Raw genomic sequence first — 14,751 nt, 5'->3', positions numbered from 1 at the left:
CACGGCACACTTTCAAACAGGAAAGGATGCATCTTTCGGCACCCTGGTGAGTGTCAGTGTACTGGTGGACCAGATCCACCAAAGCTGGCACGAGGAGATATAAATTATTACTGAGTCACCTACTCTCCGGGTTGTCCTTCAGAAAATTACTGTTACGTAAACCTTCTTGATAGGAGCTGCTGTAAACTGGTTAAAACCCCAAAGTCTTAGCTCCTTAGCTTACGTAAATCAGAGTTGCTTGCAGTGTTGTGTGGTATAGGTTTTTCCTGACGTTTGCAATGTTAAAACAGTGCATCAAAAATCCTCTTACCTACTGCTTTGTAACAGCTGACTTATCTTTCTTCTTACAGGAGCCACAACTTTTCTGTAGCTCCTCCAGTCCAATATAGTTAAGGTTTGCCGAAGTTCAGTGATTCCTTCTTCTTAACACTTCTGGGAAAGTGAAGAAATAGAGGGTCTGGGCTTCTGGATTTCTCCTCTCTGCAGAGAACTTACTGTCTTCTCACTCCTCTTCCTGGCAGATACACAACTCTGTTATCCTTCTCACAGGTCTCACCTGCTTTCCTGTCGCTCTCCCTTACCATCTCAATAGCTGCCTCCCACATCTGAACTGTAAAATCCTCTTTACTCCATCTCACTCATTATTTTACTCCATTGAACTCATGCCTGGACAGATTCTTCCAATTACTGATGGTCTGTTTGCACAATGGTTGGAGTTTCTTCTTTTCCTAATGGAAAAGAAGCAGTCCTTTCTCCTTCTCGCCAAAAAAGAGACTAATTGCTCTGCCCTTTTATCCTTTGTCTTAGGTTGTCATCTTCTAGGGAAGATGAATTGTCACTGTGCCTGCATGGCATCCTATCAAACAGATAATGATCCAGGTGGGATTATCCATATGTTCACTCACTATTTACTGTAATAATGCATGTAATACTCAGTTCAGAGTATCTTATGATTGGTACTTTTGTACGTGATGGAGACTTTGGGTGCTAAAGAAGTCCAGATGTTGACTGGTGTTAACAAATGTATGTATTCATTGTAATACGTTTATTTCTATGGAGTGCACATGGAAAAGTCTCAGAATCTTTGGATATGCTGGACAGGCTTAATGGTGACACCAATAGATTAATGTGCTTTCCAGAGTGATATTTAGGGGAAGTACTTTCAACTGCTACACAACTCAAGAACAATTCAAGAACCTCCTAGTGCTTTTGGGAGATGGATCTCCCTGTTCTTCAGAGCTTTCTACTACAATAGCAATACGCTACCTCTCAGGAAAAATGAGATGGGTCTCAAATACTAACTTTACCTTAACTTGCTGAACAGTTTTTAGGGGATGGAAAAGCAGATGCAAGAAATGAAACAGTTCTGTAAGAAGGATTTCACATCATATAGCCTAAGTGTTACATTGAAAATGAAAAACATAAAGGAACTGATACGCAAAATATTGTGTAGTAGAAATGCCTGCATAGAGAATAAAGGGCTGTTACTGTAATCCTAAAAAAGTCTAGTTAGTAGATAGTTATTGGTGTTTGTTATGAAAACTCCAGTGCCTGCATTCCAAATCAAATGCTGAAGAGATAATATAGGAGCCTGGCTGTAATGGAGCTTCTAAAGTAGCATGTCAATGTAGCTAAAAAAAAAAAAGAAAAATACTCAAGTGAAAACTGTTCTTTCGGGGGTTTTTTTTTGGCCTTGCTCATGTGGCTTTTTTGGGCAGGGGTGCTTTGACTTTGAAGAAGTGGTTTTGTCTGCTAATCATGTGGCTGTGTTCTTGAAGGTGAGGATAGAGGAAAGGTGACTAGTAAGGAATGGTTGTCTAGGCATGTTACCTGTAAATCTTGTTTCTCTTGGGTGGAAATCGTTCTGTCTCCAGAGCACCTGTCCTTACCAGCAAATAAAGCTTTTAGGATGCAGAAAGTATTGCACAGTCTGGACAAATTCTGTTAGGTTATTCCTGATCAATTCTTTTGACCTGCTACTTGTCATGAGAACACATCAAAGTAGAGCTTCTTTCCATTTGATGTAAACATTAAATGTTGTTGATGGTGGAAAATTCAATATTGCATGAGAAGTAAAGCCAAACCAAAATTGTTTAGTTAACACAATTTTAATCAAGGCTGCACTATGTAACTCTGTTGGGAACTGGGAGGCCACACATTCATTTCTGATTCCCTTTCACTAAAACACTACATTCCACAATTAACTGAATAGAGAGCAAATATGTAGGTGTTTCAGCTTGGAGAATATATTATCAGAAAGAAGGGCTCAATACTAACCATATATATGGCTATATATGATGAAGACTCTGGGTTTTTCCTAATTTCACTGCTGTTAGCCTGTATAGTGCTATTTTCCCAACTGTATTTGTGGAGATAATGCTGCAAATGCACACTGCCCGATGGAAACAAAAATGCCATAATGTTGATACTCTTTATCCACTAGTAAATGCTTTCCAAAGCCTCCTTTCTGGAGGCTGAAACAGGCATAGCATAGTAGTGTCTGACCTCTGGAATGTAGAAGTACTTCTATGCAAAGAGTGTCACAGAAGGTATCTACAGAGGCAATAAATTAGAATGTCTTTGGTAATGTTCCTGTAGGGTCATTCCAATATTTTATTCTATTGTAAGCCTTTTGGGCTTATACTTGAGAAAATAAAGGATTCACTGGTTTTATTAAGAAACATATTGTTGGAATCTGTAAGAACCATCAGTCAGGGTCAATTGAATTATTCTCCGTTTTCATAAATTCTCTGGAAATAACACTGACTTTTAGAAACACTGGCTATTTAATATCTTTTGAGAGATGCTCTTTAGAATAGCATATAAGCAGCTATACATTGTGATTAGGAAGTGTTATTTGGCTTTCACGGTTTGAGTAATGCTTTGTCACATAAAATAACTTACATGGTTTATTTATACTCTAATTAGATACATAGTTAAACAGAAATGATTGGGTTTAACTAAACTGCAGAGAACTGCTTTAGGAGGAAAGGTGGAGTAATAGTCCGTATTTTATACAAAACTTTCTAACCAGAAGCATCTCTTCATGGGGTAAAAACACAAAAAATAACTTGAAACAGTCCATAAAAGCTATAAAGTCATGTAGAACGTGATTCTGAGGACAAGCTTACAAAGGTCTTGTTCATCTCAGTCCTCTAATGTAACCTAAAGTATACACAAATTTTCAGTAAAAGTAGGAACAATACTTGTTTTCATAATATAGTTTCTTACACTGTAGGTTACATGACCTAGAAGTTACTGCAAGAGGAAGTGCAAGCACTCATCTGATCGGTATGCAGCAGCAGTACCTGGCAGATTCAGAATGAAAGACATCAGAACCCAAATCAAAGTCAGTCTCTGGATCTCACCTTCAGAACTCTGACATGCTTGTAAATGCATTTGATCTGTTGAAATTTAAGTAGGAACAAGTAAAAGGTTTTGCTACAACATCTGTCATGAATGCAGAGAATAAATTCTAGCATTGCTAGAATTATCCTTCAAAACTTAAAAGAAAGATTTCCCCAAATTCTGTATTCCCTGCAGCTTTAGTGTGTCAAAAATTTTTTTTTTAAATTATGTAAACTTTGTACCAATAGTCTAAGGCCTCTGTTGTGGCAGTTATCATATCTGTCAGTTCTGTGCTTCTTGGACAAATTAAGATGCAAAACTGTTTTAGTTTGTCGCTGCCCTCAAAGACAGAGCTGGGCATAGCTGCCCAAACATGCCTATCCTAACACAATGCTGTCCTGGAGGAAAGGGTAGGTGGCAAAGATGGTGTCCTTCCCCGTGACGTTCTCTTTCAAATGCTGCTGGCAGATGAAAGGAGTGCACCAAGCTCTGAACTGGGTGGTTAGGTCAGCTACATACAGATATGGAGAGAGTTCTTGGGATATTCATCTTTACCCAGGATAAGTAAATTGAGTGATGTTCTTTTCCTTTTGTCATTCATATTATTTTAAACCTTTTGAATATTGTCGTTTATTTTCAGGATTTTGCAACTGAATTTTTTTAATCATTTTGCTGTTAACGTGGCTAAGGCTAAAAGGTAGTTCAGGGGGTTTGCTTGCATATACAGAGTTCTGTTCCCATGGATATGTTCAATCTTAAAGCTTGGATAGTGGAGCATTCTAACTGTGCCCACAATCCCTGTGGAATTCTTTGGCCATCTAAAGAGTTTGATGCTTTTATACCTAGCTGTACAGGCTAGCCTGGGGATTTGCAATGCAGCATTGCTGCGGAGGAAGAGATTTCTCTTGGTTGGCTTCAGGCAGCAGCAGGGTAATGGATTGAGGACGTGAACTTCCTCAAGCAGTTTGTAACGAAGATATATGAAATTACCAACTATGTAGTGAAAAAGAGGATTAGAGCATGTGCTTCGATTGAGAGAGAGCATTATTGGCAAAATTAACCTTTGTGCTCTCACAAAAAAAACTTGTCTTCATAAAAGCTTACATAATGGTACTGTTAGAACACAACTGATGCTACTGTATAAGCTCACTGAAAATAAAACGTGCTAATAAGTATAGGAGAAGCCAGCCTACAAATGTACTTATGTACATTACTATTATGTTACTTATATACAATTACTATGTAATTAAGGTCACTATAGCATTGCCATCAAGCTTATTTTAGAAGTTAGTATAAACCTATGGTATGCTGCCATGGCGCGCTCTCTCTAATGGAACCTGTATTTCTGATCTTGTAATGTGTCTTCTGTTCAGCATTGCTAGCAAAAGGTACTGTATGTGGCTCAGTGTATTGCTGCCCTGTCACTGGGCTAGGAGACAGTAAACTAGGGAATGATTAAACAATAAGTGCTACAGTGTTCAGTTTTTAATCATTGGCATTTTCTTCAATGGTTTTTCAGGGAACATTATGTATTAGAAAGAACTAGTACATAGAGACAGCAAGGAGGAGGGAGAGCTTGTATACAGCGCCTTGCTCAACTGAGTGGTGTTCAGTGACAGTCCGATAGGTTAGTAATCTGTAAGATTTTGAAACGAACAGAAATGTAAGATGGGACAGACAAAAACCTATTATAGCTTTCACCAGAGTCAACTCAGTATCATTGGCAGATATTTAGCTTTCTTTCACTAAAATACTTTAGAAAGTGAATTCTACTGCTTAACGTACTAATGGTTTGTTCCTTATTGGTGCTGAGCAGACAATCTGGCAGAGCTTCTAGATCTCATAATAGAAGCAATAGTAAACTGTCCTGAAACAAATGATTGTCAGATTAGGCAGTATCTGTTCAAAAGACTTGATTTCATAAAGTTAGTTATCCATAAGTAACCATGTGTAGTCTCAATTTTCAATCACTTGGAACATATTTGCATTTCAGTAGTCATAAGGCCTTTACGAGCTTTACAGTTTGAGCTAAGTAGTCCTGTGATAGTTAAGATGTTTTATTTGATAGCATATCCATAAAACAATCTTAACGATTCTTCCTGGCTTTTGGTAGTCTGTCCCATTTAATGTGTGATTCCTTTAAAGAATTGCTTGGAACCAGAAAGATACCTTCTGACAGTTTTTTAGCTTTCAGTTTGTCAAAAGTGATCACTGTGTCCCCATTTTGCTGAGTTTTAGCTTCAGAGATGGTTGGGCTATTCACTATTGGCAGTAAAAATAATAGTAATAGGGTTTTTTTTATTATCAGATGCATTAGGAAATAACGAAAAGGAATGACTTATGTCTGCATCTCTTAATCTAGAAGGAATGGTTTAGCTTTCAATATATTCCAAAAGAAAAATTAAAACCATAAGTAATTATTACACAACTTCATTCTTCTTAGAGAAGGACCTTAGTCTTGAGGTTGAGAGCTTTCACCAGATCTACTGAATTCAGAATGAGACAAATGAGCAAGGCAATCAGAAAAAAGGCCTAGTCTGCTAGGATTGGACCTGGGTTGAAACCCATCTCTGGTTTTGACATGGCGACCTGCACTACCTGTCCAGAAGACTTTGCAGTGGAGCTGCAGATAAACGTTTGTGAAACACAACTGTACTGTTGCTTTCTGGCAGAAGAGTAAAATAATATGAAAGCTGGATATGTTAAAACCAAGGGTCCCTGCTACCTATTAGTAATAGAAATAGGTATAGCTGTAATAGAAATATGCAAGATATTCTAGTGGGAGTGGCGAGAAGGTGGTGAAAATTGTGAAATGCTGTTGGACATTTGAAAAAGTCAGGACTTTGTTCCCTTATTAGGTGTCTCAGTGTTTGGTTGACTTTATTCCGAAGGGATTCAGTTTTCCAAGGCTCAGGCCTGTTGGTTACCTTAGAATTGTTTTTCCATAGTTCCTCATTTAAATGATGTGCTCACTCTATCGTTAATTATCTGGATTTCTTGGGCTGAGAGGTAATAGTAGTAGATGTAAATTTTATTGCTCTACTAAGTGATTAACAGTTAACAGTGATAAAGATTCAAAAGCTTGTTAAAGCCTTGAATTTAATTAGTTTGGGATTCATTTGAATTTGGCAAATCCCTTTTTGACTGGAAAAAATGGAGAAAATTTTTCGCAGTTATTTCAAGACAGTGTCTTTGTTTTCTTTTCTTTTGTTTTAATTAGTATTATGCTTGGTATTTCCCGGTGGGTTTCTCTGACAAGATCTGGAATATGTAGGTTTTTGAAAGATAGGGATCTGAATGTGGTGTTCTGAACTTTGGGAAGCTACCATCTCTCTCTAAGGGACTAATTATGAGCTTTGCTCTATACGTAGCCTAATACTGTCACGGAGAGGAGGGGACATCAGTTAGGTAGGCTAGCAAAATTTCTCTCCCTTGTAAGTTTGCATTTGAATTCCTTTGACCTTTGGTGGAAGACCAAATTGTTCTTGCACGTGCCATTGTGTACAGCTCTGTGCCCATTTTCTGTGGCTGTCACCCATTATGTACTGCACAATGCTGATAGCATATTTTATGGAGAGAGGGCTGCACGCTGGTAGAAAATTGTATAAAACAGGGAATTGTTTGTCCAAGCATGTTTCACATTGCCTTTGCTATTTATTTTTCACCCTCATTTGCCAAAGTAGTTTAAAGAAGTGCAGTACTTCAACCTGAAATGAAGGTTTAGATAAGGAAAGTTCTAAACAGAGAGGGTTACCCTCCTCCCCATAGTCTGTCCTGAAGGAATCTCTCGCTGTATGCCTCTTAAATTGATATGAAAGAGTTTTTTGGATGCAGCTAGAGGTGGGGAAGAATCCCTCGGAGCCTGCCAGTAGTGGTTTTTGGACATTGGCCAAAGGTGTTTAAGGGAAAAGCAACTGTTTCTTTTTTTCTCTCCTCTGCAGCAGGAAGGCAGGATTCTCATGTTGGGGAAAGGTGAGGCTGAATGAACTGTGAAAACAGACAACAGTTGTCTCTTCTTTCGTTACTGGAGAGCAATTAAATGTCATGGAAATAAGGGAATGGTTTGAGAACCTGTGTAAAGGCAAAAGGTGAAACCACACCTTAACTGTGATGAGAGAGGAGAGGAGACATCCCTCTTCCTTGTCACAAGGCTTGCTTTTAAATACTGTGGGATGTAGACTGTGTATGAATCCTTTAGCGATAAAATAGGACATATAATGCAAATATGTGATTCTTGTGCAGCTGGGACCATACCTTGTGAGATGCTAAATTTGGGGAAGCAAGAAAATTATCTCTTTTTACTGACACAATTTAAAAACCGTGATACTGCACTGACTGAATGTGATTCAGCAGAAGGATCGTTGTGAGGACTCTGTAAGGAGTCCAGGGTTCCTTACTGCATAGGTCAGGTCTAGCACAGCGCTAGATCATGGAGTATGGGTTACTCTTCACAGCTGGGAATCCAGCAATGAAAGTAACTAAATACTGGACAAATATTTTGGAAGCCTTAAATGTTTCAGAGAACTTGAAACATGAAACCTAGATGTTGTAAAAGAACTGAGTATTCTGAAGCATTAATAGAGGATTTGGAATAAAGTGGGTCCTGGTTTTGACCATTCTAGCTCTAGTGCTGAAGACTTGTAGGCAGCTGCTGTGCAGAAACAACATGGAATATATTTTTCCTCTGAGGTCTTCCCACACCTACATATTACTGGTTTAGAACAAGACTGTCGAACTCTTGCTGTATGCACTTTTACTTTGCCTGTAATGCTGTGTGTGTTCATCACACACACAGGTTTCATGGTTTAACCTCAGTTGGCAACTGAGCACCACCCAGCTGCTCACTCACTCCACACCCCCCCCCCGGGTGGGATGGGGGAGAGAATCAGAAGAGTAAAAGTGAGAAAACTAGTGGGTTGAGGAAAAAAAACAGTTTAATAAATGAAACAAAATAAAATAGTAGTAATAATAATAGTAATAATAATATACAAAGCAAGTAATGCACAATGCAATTGCTCACCCCCTGCCAACTGATGCCCAGCCAGTCCCCGAACAGCGGTCCCCTCCCCAGCCGAAACCAGGACAGATGTATGTATTTCATTGAGTTCTTATGAAGTAAGTGAATGAGAGAGTAGCGTTTAGCAAGGTTTGTTTGCTGGGCTTATTACTTAAACCCTCTATAAATTGCAGTTTTGTACTTGGGGGGGGGGGGGGAGTTGCTGAAATGCCAGCTGCTCAGCATGAAACTCCTGGGAGATAGGATTTACAGTCCTGACCTGAATCCTTGCAAACTCTCTGAATTCTGGATTGCCAAAGTGGTGTGTTGTCAGTGTAAAATAGCACTGTGCTATCACTATGCCAGCAGCAACGAAGATGTACTGCATGCATCTCATGAATACAATTCCCATGCAAAGTTCAGATAGAAAGTTTCACATGCATCAGTCATGTTTGCTGCTCTTGTAGCTATCTCCTGGTTCCATATGTAAACATTTCAAAATAATCTTCCAATGGTTAAACTGTATAAAAGAAATTAACTTCTCTAAGAGCTTTGTCTCCAATGTTAATGTGATGCTCAGTGCAAACTCCCTTATTGATTGATCCCAAATGACATCACCTGAGGATTCAATAATTAAAGACCCACTTAGCTATTTTATTCTAAATTACTCTTGTGTTGCTCTCTCTCTCCTGCCCCTCAGTAAACTCCAAAGTCATTTAAAATGGCAGAATTGATAGTTGATAATAGTGGACTTACTGGTTACATCTGTACAGTTAAATTAAATGTGCTTTGGACCATTCTCAGGCAGTGAGGTCTGCTGGCATGCAAAAACCCGTGTCTATATTATGAAACTGTTTTACCCTCCAGCACAAGGGACAGGTGGGCAACATTCAAGCTGTCATGTTTTCGCTGGGAATGATCCTTGTTATCTGCTGTCTCCAGAACCAGGGAATTGTTTAGGGGAGTGTGATTTGCTACATGCCAAAACTGTTTGAGACTTAAAAATGTAAGAGTCTAAACAAGTCAGTTTCAGTGCCCCTTAACAGTGTGGTCTCTCTTTCCTGGCGCTGCTTAATTTGCTAGCGTTGAAGGTACCTTTGGATAGGGTTCATTTCACCTTTAACTATCTTTGAAAGCTAGGAATCTAGTTTAAGATGTTGGGCAACAGCTGATAGAGAAATCCCAAGATAATTCTTCCTATCCTAACCTCTCTGTCTGAATTACCCACTGAATATATAAACATGCATAAGGCAGAACCGTGCACAAGTAGATGACATCAACCCTTTTAATTACCTGCACTACCTTGGAGGAAATGTCTGTACAGGAAGACTAAATATTGGTTTCAAGAAGAAAAGTCAGAAGTAGATAATAGAACTGTGAGGTGCAGGTTGAGAAATAGCGGTGAAAATTGTGTGTAAGGTTGGTTAGAGAAAAGCACAAGGGTAAAATAAGGTGTGGTGTGTTGGAGAAGGAGCCTCTCATGAAAAGAAAAGTAAGGGTGTGACAGATCCTGGAGGAGAAACAGCAATGGAAAAACAAAATAGGGGATTATAGCGGTGTTAAAGGAAGGCCAAAGTAAATGGAAGTGGGCAGATCAGAGTTTTAAACAAGCAGAAAATCTTGAGTAGTCTGAGAGCTGGTTTAGTAAAATTTAGCCATTTAAAAGGGTGAATCCCTCCAATTTAAAAACCATTTATTTGGAGGACTTTGAGAAAATTCTCACCTGAGTCTCTACTATGTAGCAAGTACTTTGTAATTAAATTCTAGTCTGCTGGATTCATGTTCTGACAGCTATCAGAATCCTTGCCTCATTGCATAATTAGACAGTAAAATAGAAATGTTCCTTTCTAATAGATATATAAAGCAATAAGGATATTTTAAAATTCCTGTCAAATCTCTCCATGTAAATTACCTAATCAGATACCATAGCTACATAATGTAATGTTAAAAACAGGAGAATTATACCATTACAGAAATCAGCTAGCCCTGTTCCAGATTACAGGGTTTTATAATTACAATGTTTCTTCATCAACCCACTCCACTTCATGCTGTCACATATCTTTGGAATTGTTACACACATTTATCTCTGTATATGTTTCCATCCTCTCGAAAATGCATGGTTTTGAAATTTTTTTCCAGAAATCCTTTTTTGGTGAATGCTGATGCTGGCACGTCGGATATATACTAGTTAGTGTAATGGCAAAACAGAGGCTCTGTAGAGTACTGTCTATTCAGGAAAAACTGAACAACCTCCTACCCCATCACCACTATATCCATGTGTGTAAATCCACAACAGTGGGCAGTGATGAAGTTCGCCCTGAAAGGCAGACCACGAAAACCTGAATGTTGAGAGCCCCTTCATCTTAGAGGTGCTCTGAGGCCTTGACCTAAGGTATGGCCAAATGATGTAAGAATGCTGTGGTTATGCAAGATTTTAAAGGAAATGAGATTAAATGTGGTAGTCGCCAGCAAGTTACTCTTTAAATACTTAGGAATTTGATAAACAAAATGCTACAGTGCATTTAGATCTGATCTGAATCACATCAGTATCAGTAAGAAATGAACGTGTATTGGTTCCCTTGAAATAGGAATACCTCGTCCCTGCTGTCTCATCTGTCTCATCTCTTCTTTTGCAAGGAAGAAATGATACAGATGAAAGATCTTTGTGCACAGAATAGAAGGGGATGAGCAAGGCAGTCTTCTGGTACCAACTGGAAGGCAGTTCACACTCAAGTGAGTTTCTCCCAAAGATGCAAACATAGTAGTGAGTTTGACTCCCTTAGGCTGGGGTTCTGAAAACCACTTTTAAAAAACTCAGTTGATTTAGGTTATGTTCATGAAAGAACACCAACACATGATGGATGTTCTGCGGGAGGCTATGGCATAGCTGTACCATGGAAACAGATGCTTGAGTTGGCTCTGTGTAGCCCCGCAAAACAAGAAGCAAAACAAGAAACATGGCAGAATATGGTGTGAACACATCCAAATTGATTCCATCTGCTGCACGACTGGAAGCACTATAACCTGAGTAGCATGAAGGATTATATGTATATTGTTTAGCCTGGTGAAAAGGGAGGCTGAGGGGAGACCTTATCGCTCTCTACAACTACCTGAAAGGAGGTTGTAGCGAGGTGGGGGTCGGTCTCTTCTCCCAAGGAACAAGCGATAGGACGAGAGGAAACGGCCTCAAGTTGCGCCAGGGGAGGTTTAGATTGGATATTGGGAAAAATTTCTTCACCAAAAGGGTTGTCAAGCGTTGGAACAGGCTGCCCAGGGAAGTAGTGGAGTCACCATCCCCAGAGGTATTTAAAAGACGTGTAGACGTGGTGCCTAGGGACATGGTTTAGTGGTGGACTTGGCAGTGCTGGGTTAACGGTTGGACGTGATGATCTTAAAGGGCTTTTCCAACCTAAATGATTCTATGACTATAGGCCTTACCTCACAGCACAGCTTGAAGATAAAACAACATAGGCAGGCATTAGGTGAGCAGTTTTTGCTTGTGACACTCTTTCAAATTCAGTATATTTGAAACTGACTCTAATAATGGTCTGGATGTTCTAGGAAGGCAAGTATAACCTATTTAACTTTCATAATAAAACATTTAAACATAATACGATTTGTTTGTTATGGAAAAAATGTACCATAAAATGAAAGGGTCTTTTATATTTGCCTCTTTAATTCTGAAACAGTAAATTTGATCAAATTTCTGTGAGATTTAACATGCTTAGAGTCAGGTCAGAAGCAGAGAACAAGTTTTTACACCATTGCAGCCTCTTTATAAAATACAGTTAGTTTTTCTTTGTCAGCTTCACATCCTTTTTCTCAAATACAAGGCTTAGTTGATTTCTTTCAAATAGCACAAAATTTGTCCTTTCTCTACAGTTTTCTCCTGTGTTCACTTTCATTAAAATCCTTTTTATAATACAAGCCTCTTTCTAGATGTGACAAGATCAAGTATTTGTCTTGCAGTTTTTCTGTACGTTAAATGCACAACAAAACTGAAGTAATCCTGTTAATGACTTTAATCAAGGCAGAGATTTTAAACATCCCAAATCCTCTTTCCCTGCAATACCAAAGGTCCATGATAACGCAAGCGAAATATAGAAAAAGGACCGATAATTTTAACACATAGCAATTACAGTTTACTATTAGTCAGATTCAGCTTAAATAAATAGCAAAAGCAAGGACATGTGGTTTTTATTTTTATAGTGGCTGAGCTGGGTTGGTCTTTTTGCAAGTATATGAAGTAAAGTGTTGTTAAGACATGTTCATTGAAATGTCTGATGCTTTTAGTCCAGGGCTGGCAGGAAGCCAGTTCAGCCAGCATCTGTCACTGTTGTTTTCATGTGAAGGCCTAATACTGGAACTCAGTTAAAAGCCCAGCCTCTGATTGTTGCTCTGTCAAATTACTGGGTTGGTGGTTTTTTTTTCCTTCTAGCTTTCTTCTGTGGAAGTGAAAGTAAGGGGGACGTGTCAGAGTCCAGTACTGTCTGACCCAGTGTTCCATGCAAGGATGGTTTAATGTTTAATTATCAAGTTTACTTATTTGATATATTTGGCATTCCATGGGATTTTGATTTAGCACAGTGATACAGCAATATACTGAAATCATAACACAAACATCATATCACAAGACCAGTCCCTGTATGCTCACTGTCATGATGCTGGGTGTCCACCATCACTGGCAAGGAATATGTGGGTTGAAGCCACCTCCAGCCTATTGCTCTCTTCAAAGTTTGTTTTATTAGTTGTCCAGTTTTTAGAATTTATATTGGGCTGAGCTATGTATACACTTCCCCGTCCCCACTAATTGTCTCAGGAAAGGCTGTTTATACAACCTGGTGACCCACTGGTCCAGCAGTATACCTAAAAACAAAGGTTATCCCTAGCCCTCCCTGTATTGAGACAATTTCAGCTTGCTTTATGATAACTGACGGTCACTCTTAACATTATTCTCTGAGCTCATTATTTTTGCCCATCTCCTCTGAGCTGCCGTGCATCGTCGGGGTGTGCTGGTCAGTCGCATTCTACCCCTTGGCTCAGCCCAACGTTGAACGATTACTGGTGTTGCACAGTGAGCTTAATGCATTCATCATACGAGTGGTCAGCCCTCTTACAGCACCAAATCCTGCAGTCTCAATAGTTTCAGAGTTTCAGTAATACCTGAAAACTCTGGTTACGTTTCAAAGATTTTGGCAATCTTAAAGATTAAAGGTGTCTGGGGGGAAAAAAAATGCCTGGAAAAGTTGTATCATGGACCTTCGGGATTAAGAAAACATTGAGCTAAAGGCACATTTGAAAGTTTTATTTCTGTATTGCTTTACTGTTCCTCCACTCTTCTGTTTTATGCTCTTGTTGAACAGGAATGGTTCTCGGTAACAAAACTGACTATCTGAATAAGCTAAAGACCAGGCCTGCTCTTCGGGTCCCTCTGGCCCTCAGGAAACACTTCCACTGTTCATTCACAACTTTCCTTCCCTCCTGCCTAAAAAAACTTTACAGCTGTTATGAACCAGTTAATAGCAACTCAGAAGGCTAAGAAGTGCTGGTCAGGAAAGGAATTAAATCGAAGACCTGCTCCATTTCCAGCTAATTGGTTTTGGTTTTCTGCTGTTTTTTCTTTTGATACTTTCAAGTTCGTTCCCAACCAAGAGTAGAGTCTGGGCAAGAACCCAAAAGAAAGTACCAGGGAAGGCTGGCACAAAAACTGAGTCTGGTTCACTGGTGTTGTGACCATAACACTGGCCCAGACTGAAAGAACAGTTTAGCACCAAAATAAATATGCCCTCTTCTATGGAAAATGTGAGGGAGGAAAAGGATGTCTGGCTTACATAGGAGATAAATCTGTTTATACAATGCAATGCAAGTTTCTTTATCTGAAGGTGACCTGGGGAAGAAGATGCATCTGTGGCTTAGCCTGAGTAAGGCTGACCAGGAAAATTCTCATAAAACACTTTCTTCATAAGAATATAGGAAAGGACCACCTCAGTTGTAGTCCGTTCTCTCAAAGTAACAAGTCACTGTGCAGCTTCATTGGAACTTGCTGGTTTGCCGAAATTGGGACATTTTGCACAGACCGTTTTCATTTCAGCAAAGCTGAGGTAGGGCTCTGACAGATTCCTGCTGGGTTTCTAGCTGGCTCTCCCGCCTCAGCCTTTGGCAAGCTGCCTGGCGGGTTGACAAGCAATAGAGAGCCTGACAAACTAGGGGTTGCTGGCACCTGTGCTCATCACTCCTTGGAAGGTGAAACCTGTGGGCTTTGTAAGACTCATGATTCCAAGGCAGCTTGGTAGGGGCACTGCTCCAGACTGAGGGCTGGCTTTTCTTTTTTAAACTGTGGCATAAGAATATAACCAGCATGAACGCTGATCACAGATTACAGCTTTTTAAATAGCTTTGCAGAAAGA

Source organism: Aptenodytes patagonicus, chromosome 5 (genome assembly GCF_965638725.1).
Source record: "Aptenodytes patagonicus chromosome 5, bAptPat1.pri.cur, whole genome shotgun sequence".
Taxonomy (NCBI): Eukaryota; Metazoa; Chordata; class Aves; order Sphenisciformes; family Spheniscidae; genus Aptenodytes; species Aptenodytes patagonicus.
Note: the sequence above shows the minus strand (reverse complement) of the source record.